The following is a 17289-nucleotide window of genomic DNA, read 5'->3' as shown; positions in this document are numbered from 1 at the left end:
TACAGCGATATTACTTTGTATCACAATTAAAATACCTACACTCCTAAATGAAGGGCAGTTTTTTTTTTTTTTTTTTTTTTGCCACATGCATTTTGCCTCTCTTATTTATGAAGCCTCTCCACTGGCCATAATATATGTTTCTTTTTAAACATAAAATAAATGTACTATGTAGAAGTTACAAATGTTACTATTTTTTCCTCTTATTTTTCAGATTAGTAACACCTTTTGTAGCACCAAATTTTATAATATTAAATTATTGTTTGGTGTTAAGATTTCCAGCATTGTTAGTCCACATATGTAGTTCATAAATAAAAGAAGGAAACCGTGTATGACACAAAAACAAAGTGACACTCATTTACTGTAGTTGCATAGATAGACCATAATACCATGAATTTTGAAGCAACTAAGGGACTATGGAAATTGGAGAAAATGGCGATAAAATCCACTGCTTTAGTCTTATCCAAACTGAGAAAGTTCTAAGATATTACATGAAGAACTAGACAGATATTATAGCCACTAGTCATATTGTTGATGAGCTTCTGACTGGTGCTGCTTATGCCATCTGCTCGGCGGTACATGATTAGAAACACTGTGAGAAGACATACAGTCGCCACTATACAGGCAAAACAGACTATCTGAGGGAGAACCAACACATGTTCGATAACTCAGTTATTAAAAATTCATGTTATAAATAGACTTAAAAAATTTCTGGAGAATAAACCAAGCTATACCATGGTAACAATTGTTGTCTTGTGTTCCAAAGACTGTCTTAATAGACACTTTGTATGTTACAATCAGGAAGCAGCAAGATAATTATAAATAGTAACTTTTTGGTTATCAGGAATTTTGCATGTTTTTATTATGTGCTGCCTATATTACACACTGTGCGGTATGTGGGAAGTGAAATGACAAATGACAGAACGTGGCTTCCAAAAACTTCTGACTAGATCTGCTGTGCTACGGAACTATCATAAACTTTCAATTCAATGAGGTTCAGAGTTATAGCCAATTCTCCATGTAAAACATACATCACTACTAATTACTGAACAATGGAAAATAATATTTATGAAAAGGATATGTTGCTACTCACCACAAAGGCAAGAAGCTGACTTGCAGACAGGCACAATGAAGTTAAGCTTTCAGACAAGTGCTTCTTCTGAAACAGAACACACACACACATAACACATGCACACATGCTTTCATGCAAGCACATCTCACACACACATGGCACTTTCTCTCACTGCTGGGGTCCAGCTCCAAACTCTTCCTGCATCTGACAAATGCAGCACTCTTGGGAGGATGGTGGGGGAAAGGAGGAGATACGGGGTGGGGAGTGGGAGGGATATCAGGATAGCAGTGGGAGGAAGATGACGATGTGCTTGTGAGAATATGCAGGGTCATGGTGGGGACAGGATGGGCTGCTAGGTGAAGAGTCAAGAGGCTGTGTTGGAGGGGAGGGGGAAACGGAGAGGATAGAGGAGACATAGAGAAAAGGAAAAAGACTATATATGCACTGGTGGTATGTGTAGTGCTGGAATAGGAGCAGCAAAGGGAATAGGAAAGGGCAGGACAATGACAAGCAAAGGTTGAGGGCAGAAAGGTTACAAGAATAATGAATATGATGCAGAGAGATTTCCTACTAACCCAGTTCAGAAAAGCTGATGTTGGTGGGAAGGATCCAGATGGCACAGGCTGTGAAGCTGTCGCTGATGGGAAGTACACTGTGCTGCGCATTATGTTCAGCAACCATGGATATTAGGTTGGAGATTCCTCATTTCAAGGTGAGAGGTAGTCAAACCCTGGCATAGAACATAGTTCAGTTACTCCAGTCCTGGGTGGTGCTGAGTCATGAAGGGAGTGCTCCTGTGTGGCCGGACAATGGATATGTGAGAAATGGTAAGTGTATGGAGGGACAAGGCAAGGGTAATCTGTTTCTGAACAAGGTTAGAAGGGTAATTTCGTTCTGTGTAGAGCCTTCGCATTTTTGGAGAGAGACTGCTCATCACTACAGATGCGACAACTGCATGTTGCTTGGCTATATGGAAGGGGCTTCTTGATATGGAATGGGTGTATGCTGTCAAAGAGGAGGTATTATTGCTGGTTGGTAGGTCTGATGTGAACAGAGGTACTGATGTAACCAGTCTTAAGTTGGAGGTCAACATTGAGGAAGGTGGTTAGTTGGGATGAGGGTGACCACGTGAAGTGAATGGGGAAGACAGTGTTGATCTTCTGGAGGAACATGAATAAAGTGTACTCATCCCCCATCCAGATTACAAAGATGTCATCAGTCAATCCGAACTACATGAGGGGTCAGGGATTCTGGGTGATTATGAAGGATTTCTCTAGATGGCCCATGAACAGTTTGGTACAGGATGGTGTTATGTAAGTGCCACTGCTGTACCATAGATTTAATTGTATATGATGCCTTCAAATAAGAAGTAATTGTGAGTGAGGATATAGTTGGTCATGGTGACCATGGAGGAGGCTGCAGAACTTTTATCTATTACAGATGAGTAACATTGTGTCTGTAATGAATAAAGGTTTCTTGAAATTACTGCGACAGTCACCTTTTGTTTTGTTCTTCAGTTTCTTTATTACTCCATTACCGGTTTAGAACTGCCTAGCGAGTCATCAACAGATGGTAGATATATTAATTTTCTGGAGCAGGATGGACATTATATGTTTTGTAAAGCATGTGGAATGTGTTACTTATGCTAAATGTGTAAAGTGCAGTACAATTATTGTCACTGTAAAACATTCTGTATGTTTTCAAGAATACTGTGTACATCAACATCCAACCAATCGATGATAATCATTTTACATGACTCCCACACTGCTGCAGACAATTAATACATGTGCCACCTGATGATAATCACTAGGCAGTTCAAAACTGGTAATGGCATAATTTAAAAAAAATTAAAGAACAAAACGAAAGGCAACTGGCTGCAGTAATTTCAAGATTCCTTTAAGGAGGTTGTAGGTTGGGAGTCACTCAGGCATTGGGAAAGGTAGCATTCAAAAGCAGTAAGGCCTTCCCTCTGCCAATCCCCAGTTTCCCCAGCACAGCCTTTCGAGTCTGCACCCAGCAGCCCATCCTGTTCCCACCACATACCTACATGCTCTCATGAGCAGCACAACACCTTCCCCCTCTCCTGCTCTGTTATCTCTCCCACCACCAGCTGCATGCCTCCTTTTACCCTCACCACACACCCCAGACTGCTGCATACAAGACACAGGGTCATTTCACAGTCAAGTCCCAGAAGATGGAAACAGTAGCCAAGTGTGAGCGAGTTGTGTAGTGACATACCTGTGCCATCAACTATTCCACACACTTTGAATTCCAAACTGAATATTATCACATCTTTTACTTCCTCAATGCTTTCATCTGTGGTTGTAGTCTCAGAGGTCCTGTGTCTGTATCATCTCTGAGGAAAGAGTAATCGTGCTGATTTCATGTATGATGATACTGTGTATCATAACCCTATCTGATAGTCAAAGGAATAATGCATTGCACTTTTATGTCCAAGTACTCACATGTTTGAAAAAGAATTTTGAAACAACATTCTCCTTATGCCTTTTTTTTAATTCTCGATTACACAATGTGGACAAAAACTCGGCAATAAAACTAGAGGAACCATAATTTTCACAAAGAATATATATTTGTAACCCAACCTGTATTATCTGGTGAATTATCAAGGAGCAATAACCTGGAGTGGGGTAGAGAAGGAGTAGAAGGGTATGGCTGCAAGAATAGGAGTTTGTGCTGCTCGATGGAGTGTGCAGGGACTAAAGGTGGAAGGCAGGGCTGACAGATGCAGCATTGGGAGGCTGTGGGGTGAGAGAAAGGAGGCAGTGATGTGGAGTGGAAAGGAGTGAAGCAGAGAAGGGGAAAAGATTGATGGATGCACCAGCACAGAACAGTGCAGAGTGAGGGTGAGGGGGTCAAATTCTGAAGTGGTGACAGGACAGAGGGGATGGAGCAGTTGGATGGAGGGTGTGGCCACAGTAGTTTTCTGTAGGCTGAGGTCAGGATGTCTTCGGGAATGGGGAATGTGCTGTAAGGGTAACTTCCATCAGAGCAGTTCAGAAAAGCTTGTGGTGGAGGGGTGGATTCAGGTGTCCAGGGTTGTGAAGCAGTCATTGAAATGAACTATGCTAGGCACAGCTACATGTTGTGATAAGAGGATGGTCTACTTTGCTTTTGGCCACAGTTTTGCGGTGCCAATCATCCTGGTGTACGTATGGTTGGTAGTCATACCAATGTAAAAAGCTGTGCGATGATAGAAGCAGACCTGGTAGATGACATGCCTGCTTTCACAGTTGGCTCAGCCTCTGATGGAGTGGGACTGGAATAGGAATTGCTGTGTTGAAGGACCGTGCAGGTCTTGCACCTGGACCATCCACAGGGATATGATCCCAGTGCCAAGGGGTTGGGATTGGGCATAGCACAGGTAAACTAGGACATTGTGAGGGTTGGATGAGTGATGGATCACCACTTAGGAGTGGCTGGAAGCATATTGAGTAGGATGTCCCTCATTTAGGAGCACAATGATAGATAATCAAAGCCTTTACAAAGGATGTGGTTCACTTGTTTCCGTCTGGGGTAGTATTGTGTGACAAAGAGCACCACTTTGTAGCTGGTTCTTGTGTATGGTGGGAGGACTGGGGATATGGCACTGGGAAATCTGTTTGCAGACTAGGTCTGGGGGAAAGTGGTTGTCTGTGATGGTCTTTGAGAGACCTTCAACATACTGGGCATGGGAGCTCCCATCACTGCAGGTACACCATCCCTCAAGTGGCCAGGCTGTAAGGGAGGGATGTTTTGGTGTGGAAGTAATGACAGCTATCAAAATGCAGGTACTGCTGGTGGTTGGGGCGATTAATGTGGATAGAGGTGTGGATGTAGCCATCAGTGAGGAGGGGATCAATGTCCAGGAAGGTAGCACACTCGGTTGAGTAGGACCAAGTGAAGTGGATAGGAGAGGTGTTGAGGATGTAGGGCAGACTCCAGATTGTGAAGACATCATCCATTAACCTCTAACAGACCAGGGGTTTGGGGTTTCATATTCTCTATTCTCGAAATCATACCAGCCTAAACCTACAGTAAGCATTGCCCTCACACACTCTCCCAAACTCCCCTCACCTTCACTATGGGCTGCTCTCTGAGGTGAACCCATTGGTCTTTTCTGCTTCTATGCTCATCTTTTCTCCTCCCTGCTTAACAATACTGCCCCCCTACCCCCACCCTCCCCCACAGACTACTAATGCTGTGCCTGGCAAGCCTGTTCTGCACCTGTTGTTTCTGGATGCTCCACCAAGCAGTGCTGATTCCTCTTCCTCATGAGTACCCTCCTATTTGTTCCCTACCCAGCTTCAGATTGTTGCTCCCATTCAATGTGTTTCAGTTCCATTCTGGCTGAAGTGGATAGAGATAGCAGTCAAGTGTGTGAGAGGTGGATTTGCTTGTGTGAATGTGTGTAAATTTTTGTTTTTCTTTTCTGAAGATAACTTTGGCCGAAAGCTTATTTGCAGCAATCTTTCATTGTGCTTGTTTGCAACTCATCATGTCATCCTTATGGTGGGTACTAATCTATCTTTTTTACAACATTGTTGATATTCCAACCTGGACCTTCTAATGTTTAGTCATGCAACATTGTTTGAAGTACATCATAAGAGGCAGGTCAGTTCATATTTGTTTAAATCAAAAGAACTCTCACTCAACGTACAGTTAATTTGCTTCTTATGTTCATGTTTAAAATACTGCACCAACAACAATTTCTGCAAGGCAACTAATCAGTATGGTTAGTGAAATGTAATTTCATGTATTACCTGTTGCAAAATCAAACCAATGTCACAAGCAACAGAGCAGAATGAAATTACTTATTACTACCATTCTGAGTGCCTCTACAGGAAGTTTATGGAAGACATTCAGACTGTACAAACAGCAGTGCCATCAGCCTCATTTCTTTTGAATAAAATCTTCAAATACAGGGGTTGCACACAAATATGGAAACACTACATGAAATGCAAGCCTGAACATAAATTTTGATGGTAGCCAAGCCTGCAGTTTGACCACAAACTGCTCTGTGCAAAGCTCCACTCTTGGTCAGAACAGTGTTCTGTGTAGTTGTACTTGCATAGCATGAGCTCAGTGCATTCAAACATGGCAAATTAGTGGTGCTCATATGGTGGGTGCTTCTGTAACCAAGATAGCCAAAGAGTTTGGTGTTTCAGGATGCACTGTATTGAAGATTCACACCACAAACCAGGAAAGTAGGAAAACATCATCTGCTGTCACAATACTGATGAAAAGTGTGTGTTGAGGGATCACGATGGACCATCATCAAAGGGGGTTGTGATGAAAAGTAGGATAATGACAGCTGCAAAATGCCATTCCTGAGTTGAATGTCACACTTGGAACAACATAAAGGAAGCTACATAGGCTGGGAACCGAAGGGCGAGCTGGTAATCCAAAACCTGAAATCAGTGATACAGATCAGTGTACAATTCAAGAGTGAAACATGGCAGAAGTTCCATGATAATCTGGCAGCCATATTGTGGTTTCCACAGGCCCCACAGTACTCTGCAAGGTCACATTAATGCCAAGGATTGTGAGATCATATTGGCTGATCAGGTCCATGCCATGATTCTGGGAATTGCTCCCTAATGGTGGTGATGTGTTCCAAGACAATAGGGCCTTCTGTTCACAAAGCTAGTGTCAGCTGGGACTGATTTCGTGAGCATGAGGAGAAATTGCAGCTTCTCAGCTACCCGCCACAATCACCAGATCTCAATATGAGCCTTTATAGTGTACTTCAGTGAAAAGGGTGTGTGATCACTACCAACCTCAATCATTGTTACCTCAACTTGCCACTATTTTGCTGGTAGAATGGTATAAAATTCCCTTGAAAGCCATACGAGACCTGCATTTATCTATACTGAGACAATTGGAAGCTATTTTGAATGCCAATCATTTTTCTACACTGTATTAGGCATGGTAGTATTTTGTGTTTTTGGTGTTCCTGTATGCCTGAAAGAGGCTGACAATAATTTCTTTCCTGATTTAATGGATGATTCCAGTTCAAGTTAAACACTTTACATAACTCACTCAGCTTGAATGAAAGTCTTTTATAAATCTTTACAAGTTAGGGTGCAGCACCAGCATAAAACACTCTGGAGATTGCACATGTATTTCTGCTGTCCCACCCAAAGCTCGGCTTGGGCACTGAATGGGTCATACATTAAATTTTGTGTCATTGGTCATGAGCCACACAATGGAAATAACTGTTGGTTCCATATAATAAACCAGAACTACAACTACATATAAACATCAAAAAACAACTGCACTAAAACAGTATGTCACACTGTGCAAAATATATGTGCTAGTATTTAAGAAACGAAGCCTGAAAGGGAATCTGTAGAACATATGTGATGTACTAACTGATACGAAAACATTTTATTACCCAATACACAATTTTCTTTTCACTACAATTAGCCTCAGTCTTTGAGCATATCAGAGTTCCTGTCTGGGTGATTTAAGGTAAACCACCACACAAATCTTGTCACAGGGAAGGCAGAGAGCAGAATTTATGTGTATTATAAGAATGCTAAAGAATTTTAATTCACCTATGAATGAGATCACTTACAAAACCCTTGCCAATCGATTCATGAATACTGTTTGTCAAATACAGCACTTTACAAAATTGTTTTAATGGTACACATAGAAAAGATTCGAAACAGAGCTGCACACTTCATCACACATATGCTTAGCTGGTGTGAGTTCATTGCGAAAATGCTGCAAAAACTGGAGTGGGAGATACTACAAGACAGACTATGTGCAGCAGAGAGTATTTTTTCTTACAAAATTCTGAGAGGTCCTATTTCTGGAGGAGTCAAGATAAATACTATTTCCTCCAAAATACATCTCACATAATGACTACAGTGCAACAACGACATAAATCTTTCTTCCACGTACAATGGAGGGATAGAGTGGTGGAGGGGATGGGGTGGGGCATGATACTGGTACACTACAAACTCTCTGCCAAACTTAATACAGAGGAAGAACAGATGTAGACGTACATATGGAGGTAGATGTAGATGGTTAAATTAACACATTGAGGGACAGGAGTTACTGCAGTACATTCAACAGGTTTAACTGAAAGAGCACAACATTGCAGTTTGCTAGTCAGGAAAACAGAAAGACAGAAAACAGGAAATTGTACAGAAAAGTTGTACAATCTAGGACACACACTTCCATCTTCTGTCCTGTATCATTAAAGTTTCAAAATTGTGAAAAGTAGTCTGAAAGTGCATCAAAATCAATATTTAAAAGGCATTTCACAGTCAATTTCTCCTCGATCAGTAGAGGCTACCTTGCAAAAAGGTAACTGATGATCAATTCTATGACAAGTGAAGGTGGTTGTTTTGTAAGTATGAGGCCCTCAGAGCTTTCTGTGTGATGGCCAATAAGCGTAAATACATCATCATCATGAACATCTTCTAACAAGACATCAAATTGTTTATCTTAGATTATACAACTGATCCAAATTAGAGCCTTAATATTAAATTATACATGAAAAGTTTATATACATCTCCAAATGGTTCATACACAAAAATTTACTAAGACCATCACATATTTTTACTGTAACCAATATCTGTATATAACGCTGACTATAATGAGCCAGGTCACAGAAGAAGAGATCACCCTTCACCTTGTATCATATGTGATGAAATCTGGCACAGCAAGTAACAGAAATCAACCAAACCACCTGATACAATGGTTGTATGGAAGTGTATGTGCGAGATGAAGGAAGGAAGGAGTGAACGAGGATTAGGATTTAACACCCCATTGACATTAAGGTCATTATGGATAGGTCAGAATCTCTGACTCCTTCAAGGATGGGGAATGAAATTGGCCATGCTCTTTCAAGGAAGTATCTCACCATTTGCCTTGAGTGAATTATGAAATCACAGGAGATCTAAACCTGCATGGCCCCTGTACCACCTTGCTCCTAAGCATAAATAAATGAAAGACAGAAAAATCCACCTGACTGCCTACAAAAATGAAGTTGTATTGTAGGCATAGATGTTCATAAAGGTGGACATGCAAATAAATACTAACATAAGTAAGAGTGCTTTGAACCACAGACTTGGAGAAATTAGACACAGCAAGATGACAGGTGGGTGAAGATGTACTTAAAAACAAAAGGAAAAATCACTATTTGAGTGTATTACTGAAATGAATGTTTTTTAAGGGAATGGATTACAATGGTCTCAATAAAACTCATATGATAAATCTAAAAGATTTATTATGAAAGCATGCAGACACCAAGTTCTTAAACGTAACACCCTGCTATTTTCATCAAATACATCCAAATTTTTTTGTTATTTTGTGATAATGTTTTGTCTATTTTGGCCAGTTTCTTCCTCTGCTTCAGGGTATGTGGGGGTATTCTGAGACAATCTGCAATATTGATTAAACAATAATGTCACTTAAAAAGGAAAGGCTCGATTATGAGAAACAGCCACAGAAGCTATAAACAGCAGACAAATATATTATAAAAAGGATAAACAAAGAGGACATCAATGCCTGTCATCAACTGTCCCATTTCTTATTAAGTCAAATTCATTACATCTTTCCTGTCAATAATTTCTAGACTGTCATAATACTTTAAATAATTTATTCTACTCTAACAGGTGAACAAGGAAAATAATAGCTAATAAAATTAAGCATTTTTTGTTACAGAATGAGATTAGATGATGAAGATGTAAAAGTAGAATGGAGTCTATAGTATGAAGGGACAAAAGAATGCAAGAAGGAACTTCGTACTGGTACAAACAGGAGCAGCATTAAACTTATTCCTTAGCACATTGTAGACACCATCAATAAATGTAAAAAAAAATCTGCCAAATATGCTTTATGGAGGAATTCCAATAATATTACTATATTTCCTCCACCTTCAGTACCACTCCCATCCAGCACCCCAAACAGCTTTCAGACTCGGAACACAAATATGGGCACAATTGTTTGGCAGATCATCTGGCTGGACTATAGTAGTAGTAGATAATGTGAACCAATAGGAGCAGTTGCACTACCAGAAGAAAGAAGCTGCTGTCACAGTGGCATCACTAACCAAATGTTCCAAGGTAAAGCCTGACTTCATAGACAATGCTGACCCAGCATCCTCATCATAATTGATAATGCTACATACTATGGGTGACACCTATAACAGAAATGAGATTCCATACAAGGAAGTTTCTGAGGAGACCCCACAGGGCTGCCTTCTTGTAGGAACTGAATGCTTGTGGTCTAATTTCCCTGATGACATTTCGGTGAATACAAACATCCAGGATCAGCACGATGTTGAAACTACAGAAACCATGCACTCATCAAAGCAGTCAACACCAGGATGCTTCCAGCCAGCGACCTGCATAGTGTGGAGAGGTTTGGTATTCAGCAATACTATTGATTGCTACTCTGAATCAGAGATGCTGTTGAAATGGAGATGGTTATCAACATAAGCACATGAATGTACACCAACTTCCGGTAGACAGCTTTATGTGACCTGCTACACCTCACACATGTGAAGCTGTCACCAAGTAATAGCCTTTGTAAATCCTAATACTTTGAAATCTGCCACTCTGCTCTTCTCCTTGTCAGTCCATGTAAACCACGATTTTCACCTGATGTCTTCTATGGACTGATATTGTGCTTGCCACTTTCATATTTTGGCTGTCTACATGAACTTTCTTCAATACCTAGTTGGCTGATATTACAATTTGTAAAAATGCATGTGAATTAATAAGCTTCAGATTAAAGAGAAAGAGACAGAGAGAGAGAGAGAGAGAGAGAGAGAGAGAAAGAGAGGAAGGGAGGGGAGGGGGGAAATTACTATAAAATATAATATAAAAACATATCTAAATGTGAGTCAGATGTCAATAAATAGGGTGGTAGAGAAAGAGAGAAGATTGTAAGTTACTGAGAACCATGGCAGTGACAGAATTTGGGTATGAACAGCCACAAGGAAAAGCCAGTATCATATTTTATGGGCCTCATACTCGAAATTAATATAAAAATGTCCAATGTTTGATTTAAAATTCCTGCTGTCTTAAGAATGACCATATATTCAATGCTGTAGGAAACCTACCTCTATCTGGCAGCATTGGATTCAACTGACGTCAACAGTGCACCAATGCAAAGAACATGAGTTTTGGGGTCAAGCATTAACATCCATCAATACCAAGTGTGGGCACAAAGTACCCTGCAACAACTGCAGGTGAGGTACCAAGATTTGTCATGATACCTGACAGCAGTTAATCCTTGCCAATTAACCCATACAATTTCATGAAGAGGGGTTTGAATGGTAAACATAATCCCTGCCCACTCCATTAGGGATTCTCCTCAATATTGGTCTCTTTCTACAATGTTTGGGTGTGAAAATCATGTTCCACGTTCCCTCCAGATGTGAATCCAATGAGAATCACTCTCCAGACTAAACTGGGACTCATCTGTGAAAGCAACAGTGGCCCACTGTTTGACAGTTGAGGTGGCATGTTGAGACTCCACTCCAGACGTTCCCTTCTCTTCTGTGAAGATGCATCAGAGGTAGGCATACAGCAGGTCTCTGACAATGAAGGCCACTATGCCAAAACTTTCTGCACACTGTTTGCCCCGATGCAACACATCCAGTGGCTGCCGTGAGATCACATGCCAATTACTGTACACTACTAAGCCGCTACTACCCCCATGAACCATGGACCTTGCTATTGGTGGGGAGGCTTGCGTGCCTCAGCAATACAGATGGCCGTACTGTAGGTGCAACCACAACAGAGGGGTATCTGCTGAGAGGCCAGACAAACATGTGGTTCCTGAAGAGGGGCAGCAGCTTTTTCAGTAGTTGCAGGGGCAACAGTCTGGATGATTGACTGATCTGGCCTTGTATCACTAACCAAAATGGCCTTGCTGTGCTGGTGCTGCGAACAGCTGAAAGCAAGGGGAAACTACAGCCGTAATTTTTCCCGAGGGCATGCAGCTTTACTGTATGATGGCGTCCTCTTGGGTAAAACATTCCGGAGGTAAAATAGTCCCCCATTTGGATTTCCGGGCGAGGACTACTCAGGAGGACTTCGTTATCAGGAGAAAGGAAAGTGGCATTCTATGGATCGGAGCGTTGAATGTCAGATCCCTTAATTGGGCAGGTAGGTTAGAAAATTTAAAAAGGGAAATGGATAGGTTGAAGTTAGATATAGTGGGAATTAGTGAAGTTCGGTGGCTGGAGTAACAAGACTTTTGGTCAGGTGAATACAGGGTTATAAATACAAAATCAAATAGGGGTAATGCAGCAGTAGGTTTAATATTGCAAAAAAAAAAAAAAAAAAAAAAAAAGAATATGAGTGCGGGTACACTACTATCAACAGCATAGTGAACGCATTATTGTGGCCAAGATAGACACAAAGCCCGTGCCTACTACAATAGCACAAGTTTATATGCCAACTAGCTGTGCAGATGATGAAGAAATTGATGAAATGTATGATGAGATAAAAGAAATTATTCAGGTAGTGAATGGAGACGAAAATATAATAGTCATGGGTGACTGGAATTCGAGAGTAGGAAAAGGGAGAGAAGGAAACATAGTGGGTGAATATGGATTGGGGGAGAGAAATGGAAGAGGAAGCCATCTGGTAGAATTTTGCACAGAGCATAACTAACACTTGGTTCAAGAATCATAAAAGAAGGTTGTATACATGGAAGAATCCTGGAGATACTAGAAGGCATCAGATAGGTTATATAATGGTAAGACAGAGCTTTAGGAACCAGGTTTTAAATTGTAAGACATTTCCAGGGGCAGATGTGGACTCTGACCACAATCTATTGGTTATGAACCATAGATTAAAACTGAAGAAACTGCAAAAAGGTGGGAATATAAGGAGATGGGATCTGGATAAACAGACTAAACCAGAGGTTGTACAGAGTTTCAGGGAAAGCATAAGGGAACAATTGACAGGAATGGGGGAAAGAAATACAGTAGAAGAAGAATGGGTAGCACTGAGGGATGAAGTAATGAAGGCAGCAGAGGATAAAGTAGGTAAAAAGACCAGGGCTAGTAGAAATCCTTGGGTAACAGAAGAAATATTGAATTTAATTGCTGAAAGGACAAAATATAAAAACGCAGTAAATGAAGCAGGCAAAAAGGAATACAAACGTCTCAAAAATGAGATTGACAGGAAGTGCAAAATGGCTAAGCAGGGATGGCTAGAGGACAAATGTAAGGATGTAGAGGCTTATCGCACTAGGGGTAAGATAGATACTGCCTACAGGAAAATTAAAGAGACTTTTGGAGAAAAGAGAGCCACTTGTATGAATATCAAGAGCTCAGATGGAAACCGAGTTCTAAGCAAAGAGGGGAAAGCAGAAAGGTGGAAGGAGTATATAGAGGGTCTATACAAGGGTGATGTACTTGAGGACAATATTATGGAAATGGAAGAGGATGTAGATGAAGATGAAATGGGAGATATGATACTGCATGAAGAGTTTGACAGAGCCCTGAAAGGCCTGAGTCGAAACAAGGCCCTGGGAGTAGACAACATTTCATTAGACCTACTGAAGGCCTTGGGAGAGCCAGTCCTGACAAAACTCTACCATCTGGTGAGCAAGATGTATGAGGCAGGTGAAATACCCTCAGACTTCAAGAAGAATATAATAATTCCAATCCCAAAGAAAGCAGGTGTTGACAGATGTGAAAATTACCAAACTATCAGTTTAATAAGTCACAGCTGTATATTGAGCAAGCAGTAAAGGAAACAAAGGATAAATTCGGAGTACGTAGTAAAGTCCATGGAGAAAAAATAAAAACGTTGAGGTTCACCAATGACATTGTAATTCTGTCAGAGACAGCAAAGGACTTGGAAGAGCAGTTGAAAGGAATGGACAGTGTCTTGAAAGGAGGATGTAAGATGAACATCATCAAAAGCAAAATGAGGATAATGGAATGTAGTCGAATTAAGTCGGGTGATGCTGAGGGAATTAGACTAGGAAATGAGACACTTAAAGCAGCAAAGGAGTTTTGCTATTTGGGGAGCAAAATAACTGATGATTGTTGAAGTAGAGAGGATATAAAATGTAGAATGGCAATGGCAAAGCGTTTCTGAAGAAGAGAAATTTGTTAATATCGAGTATAGATTTACGTGTCAGGTAGTCGTTTCTGAAAGTATTTATATGGAGTGTAGCACATGTATGGTAGTGAAACATGGACAATAAATAGTTTGGACGAGAAGAGAAGAGAAGCTTTCGAAATGTGGTGCTACAGAAGAATGCTGAAGATTAGATGGGTAGATCACATAACTAATGAGGAGGTATTGAATAGAATTGGGGAGAAGAGGAGTTTGTGGCACGACTTGACTAGAAGAGGGGATCGGTTGGTAGGACATGTTCTGAGGCATCAAGGGACCACAAATTTAGCATTGGAGGGCAGCGTGGAGGGTAAAAATCGTAGGGGGAGACCAAGAGAGTAATACACTAAGCAGATTCAGAAGGATGTAGGTTGCAGCAAGTACTGGGAGATGAAGAAGCTTGTACAGGATAGAGTAGCATGGAGAGCTGCATCAAACCAGTCTCAGGACTGAAGACAACAACAACAACAACATACTAAGGCGCTACTATTGTGCTGTTACAGTCAAATCACAGTCCTCTCTCCTGAAGTCACGCATGGTCGGCCCTGCCCTGGTCTTTGGGATACAGTTTTAGTTTCTATAAACTGTCAGCAAATCCGAGAAATGACAGAATGATTCACATTACACCATTGGTCCAAATCAGTTAGCTATCACTATGGGTGATGACAATCTACTATCACACAGATGGGGTATTCAGCAGCATACAGATATATAATAGCTACAGACATTACTAATGCTGGAGAAATCAAAAATGATGACCGGCCATCACACACAGCCCCAATTTCTGTTACAAAGGTTCTCTGCCTGCTTCTACCCTCTTGTTCCATTCACTTTTTGCTCATTTGTCCCATCAGATCCCACTGATATTCTAGTTGGAGGATACGTTCAGACCTTTTACATGTGTATAAATAGGAAATACATTTCTCCACACTCTGCATGACCACACTCTTGCACCAAGCATGTAACAGTCATGCATAAGATCATGTATTACCTGCCCTTTGCATGATTACAAATATTCACAGAGACTTTCTATGGCCCACCACTGCAGAGTGTCTGGTAAACATCTTCTCTGCACCATCTGTGACTGTGTACAAAGCGATTGTGGCTGTTGGGCTACCTGGCAGACACTACCTTTTTTCATAGGTGCCCTGACATCACCATTGGCATGTTTGTCAGTTGATTGTAATGCCATCTTATATGCTGAACATGATCGTACGGACATCTGTTTGACAGTTTGTATGATTATATTGTGAACTGGACACAGGTTGGGGAAATAACAGTTTGTTGCTTTAACTTTTGACACCAGTGTATGTCTTACATTCTTTAAGTTGGGATACTGAAACAATCATCTTACCTGTAAAATCATTGCTCATATCACTTGTATTCATATTTTCAGTTTTCTTGGTGGTGCAATTACTATTTTCATCATTGGTGGATTCTTTACTAATTTTGCCTAGTACTGGGACTGTAGTATTTGGCTTTAATTTTCCATAACTTATTTTATTACTTGATTGGATACTACCAGAAACTTCATTCTTATCAACAACATCATTCTTGTTCTCATACATTATGTCATTAGAAGACAGTTATTGCCATCTAAAAAATCACTATTCACATCTTTGTCTGAGCCAGGTACAGATGGCTGTCATTCTTTTTTAGTTTTCTTTACATTTCTGTCAACTAATTCTTTATTTTGTTTTGAGTTGACTGCATTTCTTATCCTTTTTGGTGGTACTACCTCTGGATTGTTCAACATTTCATATTTTTTCTTGTCACCTACACTTTGTACTCCGTTGCTTTTCATAGCCTGTAAAAATAATTAAATAATTAAAAAATGCAAATCAACTGAATTCAAATGTAAATCAGCCACCTACATTACATCACCACAAATAATGACATGTATAAAACATTTTAAAATAAATAAAAAATACAGATGAGAAAAGCTTTTAGTTCAAAAATTTTAATCACTATGGGTGATGACAATCTACTATCACACAGATGGGGTATTCAGCAGCATACAGATATATAATAGCTACAGACATTACTAATGCTGGAGAAATCAAAAATGATGACCGGCCATCACACACAGCCCCAATTTCTGTTACAAAGGTTCTCTGCCTGCTTCTACCCTCTTGTTCCATTCACTTTTTGCTCATTTGTCCCATCAGATCCCACTGATATTCTAGTTGGAGGATACGTTCAGACCTTTTACATGTGTATAAATAGGAAATACATTTCTCCACACTCTGCATGACCACACTCTTGCACCAAGCATGTAACAGTCATGCATAAGATCATGTATTACCTGCCCTTTGCATGATTACAAATATTCACAGAGACCTGGAAGATCACTTTAAAAAACTATAAGATCATTCAGTCATTTGATAAACTGATGCAACAGATAAATGAAACGAAATGTGAAGGCACAGTGATGTGGCAGGCTATTCATCCAGTATAAATGTCATCGGTTATTTGAGAGATGAAAGAGGAATGAAGAGGTGGGAGAATATCATGGTGAATTAATAACCACTACTCCACTACAGCCAATACATCCATTTTGTTGCATTCATATCCTAACAAGTTGGTGCAGAGTGTAAATCTCATTTCAAGCTACTTTTATTATTTTAGGACTTCTTGTCATCAAACTCCATGTTATTTTGCTAATTAATGTACTATGCAGCATGTAATCCATTGCAAGAGTGAAAAACTTTGTGCATGTCCACATTTTGTTATGATTGTCAGCCAACGACATGCTTCTCCTTCCAGGGATCGTTTTCTTGATTCAAAACTTTATATTATTCATAATATATAAAAACAATCTGTGAGTGTTCATGTTTCCCCCGACTACTACATTGTTGTCGCTTCATTAGTTTTCCTATAGTTTCCTGCTTCACCTGACATAATTTTAAGTTTCTTTGTGACTACATAATTTGAGTGTTTACTGGGTGGGACTGAATAATTTTTTAACTGGGTGTTCTTTACGGTAGCTCCGAATTGCTATATATTTACAATACAAGACTTCATGTCCACACTCTCTCTTTCTAGATCAAAAGTACATAATATCTTAACAATTCGTGAAGTTCTGGGCTGACTCATGTTGCAGATACTTTCTGTTTAGTA

This window comes from Schistocerca piceifrons, chromosome 11, assembly GCF_021461385.2.
Source record: "Schistocerca piceifrons isolate TAMUIC-IGC-003096 chromosome 11, iqSchPice1.1, whole genome shotgun sequence".
NCBI lineage: Eukaryota > Metazoa > Arthropoda > Insecta > Orthoptera > Acrididae > Schistocerca > Schistocerca piceifrons.
Note: the sequence above shows the minus strand (reverse complement) of the source record.